We start from the raw sequence: 4576 nt of genomic DNA, 5'->3' as shown, positions 1-4576 counted from the left end.
ACTTAAGTATGGTAGCGTCCAAAGGGAAGGAAGCTAGAGCAAAAGAGTCGCCAATAAGTTTAAGGAACTTTTAAACCGTTCACAGGGTAAAGGTTCCACCTCTTAACAATCCAAGAGATCGTGAACTCCAATAAGTTTGGAGTCATGACTGGAAGTTCGGGGATGAAGGTACATATCCTACCTAAAATAGATTGAACCTGCCCTAATAATAGGCCTCTACTTTATTCTTCTTGTATTCATGTGCGCTTTCTGACTAACATACAATCAATAGGTTTACCCTAAACATGTTTAATCTATGTTGGTTGAAAATTAATGCACAAACAAAAATATTATTGGCGATCACTTGAATTATAATCATATTAACCCTAATAAGATTATTAATTATCTTATTAAGCGTGATTACAAGTACAAATTCTCTTTAAACATGCATAAAAGGTGTGATCAAGCAATAACAATAAATATAAGCATCAAGAAACATAATAACTATCATAATCATAACAAAAATAATCATAAATATGAAAATAATAATATTAAAGCATAATATCAATAGCAAGATCCAATGCATGATACTAACAAGATTAATAACAAACCCTAGTATGTCACTAATCAATAAAAATCAAATATTTAACCCTAACATGATATGATACTAACATGATATTAAGAAATAAAATAGGAAGCATCACAACAATCATATCTGATATTAGGAATTTTTAGTTATTACCCTAAACATAATACTAGGAAGCAATAACAACCTAAACATGATACTAAGAATCAAAATAACAATCTAAGCATGGTTTTTATATCAAAAAATCAATAAAGCAAATACTTACTTGGATGCCTCGTACCTCTTTCTAATAACAAAATACACACGTTAGTAACTTCAAGGAAAATATAAAACAAACAATTAAATTAAATAAAGATAAAGAAAGTTTAGATTAGACATGGGACCAAACCCTCAGAAATCAAACCTTTCACGTATAGGGGAAAGGCAACTTCGAATTATGGTAAGTGTGTCTAGATCTTGTGAATACGGAATTTTGTACTTAAGAAAAGGCTAATTTAGAAAAGAGAAAGAGAAAAAATATCAAGATTTTCTTGATGAGAGTTGGTGATTGAAAATGGAGGTTTTAGGAGACTATTTATAACGAAAATAAATCGGATTATGATAAAAAAGAATCAGAGTTTCGAAAAGAATAAAACACGACGCTGTCGCCAAACACGCCCTTGTCGCCGCGACGCCAGGCATGTCGCCAGGCGACAGCCTGTAGTGCGGCGCTGTAGACAGTTTTTCCACTCGTTTTCATATTTTTATAAAATTTAAGCGTACGAAGGGTAAAAATGTAATTTCCTTAAAAACACTTCTTTTATTCCAAATAAAACTCTTAAAACTCAATTATCAATGTTAATCACATTAGGATTCAAAAGAAACTTCTATAAGATTCTAGAAGACTATAATCAATCCTAATTGCATTAGGAATAATAAATCATAATAGGCTCTCCTCTAGATCATTGGGTCGCATATAAAAATCAAACCGGACCCATTTTAGTAATTTGGTCGTAACTTCCTCATTACTCATCGGAATTGGGCTTATAATATATCGTTCGAAAGCTCCTTTTAAACCCGGACCAACTACACTATTATTGGACCCCTGATATGGACCAAACTAAACTAGATTGGCTATTTTCATAAAATAGGTTTTTAAAAACAGAGAGAAAGAAGAGAAACCGGAACACTAGACTTTCCAGACTTTTACTTCATTCGATTATGATTCGACATGAAAGGTATTCATTACCGGGTTTGGTTTTGGGGAGACACAAATGGGTGTCTACACTCACCTTATTATTTGCACAATGGTCATCTAATATGCATCGTGACCCTTAAATAAACTAAACAACCTTATTCATATACATAGTAACTCTTTTTGGAATCATCGTTGCTCTATTATAACTAAGGAGTAAATAAACACTTTCATTAAAAAGAGTTGCTACATGACAAGAATTTATACCAAGAATTCATCACCTATATGCATAATTGGCTTATAATTTAATCATGAAATTATTAAGGCCTATGAATGAGAACAATGTAAGCTAAAATTTCCATGGTGGATTGTCGATCTTGGGCTTCCCGTTTTGTTTATTGTAGTATCAAACATGTGTATCTTTAGTATAGACTTTACAGAGGCATATTAGTTTTAGATATGAAACTTCTGTATTATAGCGAAGCTTCTACGCGCTTTCATAGTGGTTGATTATTGCCTCGTACTCTGTAAAACATGCTACTATTAGCATATTTTGGTTAGTAACCTGCTATTGATTTTTCTCTAGTTAATCTGGTTGTAGAGATGGTACTCAAGAGACAATTTGGTGAGGAGGCAAGTGACAATTCATCAATTAACAATAGCTCCCAAAGCCAACCAACAAAACCTCGATTCTTAAAGCGCTGAAGACAAAGAGTAATATAATACAGATGTAATTAAAGAGCATGATTGAAAATATGCAATTAGCATATAAGAATATTAAAATGCATATTAATCAAGTTCACATCATTAAACATCCCTTAAAACAAGCACATTCTGCTAAAATCTCCAAAACTCCAACCCTCTAAAATCCAATACCAAAAATCAACCAATCTGTACAATTTCATCCTCATATATAGTTCAACAAATTACAATATACAAACAATTCCACAAAATCAAATAATAAATCAAAATTGAAGATAATTTATAGAATAATCAAAGTTGAAATTAAAGAGTAGAGTAGAATACTGGTGATTGCGCAAAATTGCTCAAAATTAATCGCTAAAAAACAACAACAATTAATCGGTCAAAAACAACAATAATCAAAGAACGAACAACGAAATCAAAAATCGATTATACCTGAAAGTAGTGGTCGATCTACTTTAGTAGATGAAGAACGAAGGCCTCTTCTTCGGTTAAATGTACCACCACCTCGAGTTCTCGCCATAGAAGAATAATTGAAGCAATTTTGAAGAGAGAGAAAATGGAAGAAGGGAAGCTTGGAAGAGAGAGAAAGTGTGAGGGCTTAGAAGAGAGGGCTTAGAAAAAAGGGAAAGTGTGAGGTGCACTTGAGGGCTTTCGCTACACATTATAATCACATAATTAATCTATCGGTATTAAATCGCATCTCTTGAATTTTGATTTAACCATTTATATATTAACTCGCCTATTGAAACTAAGCCTTAATATTAAAGGAAAATGAAAACTAATAATCCCACCTTTGCTCTATCTTCCCTAAACAATCCCACATTTTAAAGTTACAGAAAATAGGGGTGTTCAAAAATACTCGACCCGACTGACCCGACCCAATGACCCGACGACCCGGAGTAAATTGCTCGGGTATTTTTTTTTAAAAATCATTTTGCGGTACTCGACTCGAGAAATCTGTGCAACTCCCGGGTCGGGTCATGGGCCGATCTATATAGCAGACGGGTACCCGAAAACCCGGAAGTTACATAGTTTTTTTTTTCTTTTCTTTTTTTTTTCTGGAATCTTCTGTAGGTGTAGGGTTTATTGGTTTTTCATTTTTTCCCTCTTTTCCAGCCGATATTCACTCTCTTTTTCCTTCACTGGTTTTCCTCTATCTCTTTCTCTGATTTTCCATATTCATCTTGCATTCTTCCATTCCTTTCTCTCGATCTTGCCTATGCTAGTAATATTTACTCCTTGAATTCATGACTCGTGGTTCAAAGAAGAGAGAGAAAGTGATGTGTTCTTCATCTTCTTCAAGGATAAATCCAAGAACATCAATGGCGAACTCCAAAACACCAATAATGCATTGCAGCAGCACTTCAATTGTTAGTGTATAATCATTGTGATAGTATTTCTCCACTAATTCCTTTTTCAAACTTGGGCTAATTTTTGTATTTTGTGTGTATTATTAATTAATATTATTCCTTCACTAACTTTCTTCATTTGTTTATGTATAATCCGTGATACTTGTTTTTTTATGCCAATTGAACTATCAATATATTGCTTAACATTGAATTGGATTTTTTTTAATACAATAGATCTATTGTTTAGAGTATATCTTTTGGTTTAAAGTGATACTTGTTTTTTGTGCTAATTGGATAATGCCAATTTATAAACAAAAAGATTAATACTTGTTCAACTAAATAACTTTGAATTAGATTTTTATTTATTTATTTCTTTTACAGTAGATCTTTTGGTGGTAGATTGTTAATCAACTCTTACATTTTGACAGCAAATTATTATCATGATAATCCGGGTACCCTATGACCCGACCCGAGAAAATTGGGTACCCGAATTCGGGATACCCGGATTTTCCGGGTCGGGTCGTGGGCCGAGTTTCAAAAAACCCGAAGATCCACCCGCATTTTCGGGTACCCCGGATTTGAACACCCCTAACAGAAACAATCCCACTTTTTACTCTAATCTTCTTTTAACAATCCCTTTTACCTGTAACTAGTTAAACCAGTCGGTTTTATTTTTCGGTTTATATTTTTTATTAATTAAATTCATCTCCTCCCACCTTACTTTCATGGCACCATAGCACCAACGAACTGCCACCCCACCAGATTAGACCAAGCCACCACCAC

The 4576-nt window shown here is 33.4% G+C and overlaps 1 long non-coding RNA gene across 1 annotated transcript; it reads right to left on the bottom strand.

The window, feature by feature from the left end:
- Nucleotides 1-1949: 1949 nt before the first annotated feature.
- Nucleotides 1950-4063, bottom strand: LOC110690116. The gene is made up of 2 exons (XR_002505012.1): nt 2877-4063; nt 1950-2440 (listed from the first exon to the last, which is right to left on the bottom strand). It is a non-coding gene; the product is annotated as an uncharacterized LOC110690116 (long non-coding RNA).
- Nucleotides 4064-4576: the final 513 nt, after the last annotated feature.

This window comes from Chenopodium quinoa, unplaced genomic scaffold, assembly GCF_001683475.1.
Source record: "Chenopodium quinoa cultivar QQ74 unplaced genomic scaffold, ASM168347v1, whole genome shotgun sequence".
NCBI classification, from domain to species: Eukaryota; Viridiplantae; Streptophyta; class Magnoliopsida; order Caryophyllales; family Amaranthaceae; genus Chenopodium; species Chenopodium quinoa.
This window is presented reverse-complemented; position numbering and strand designations above follow the sequence as displayed.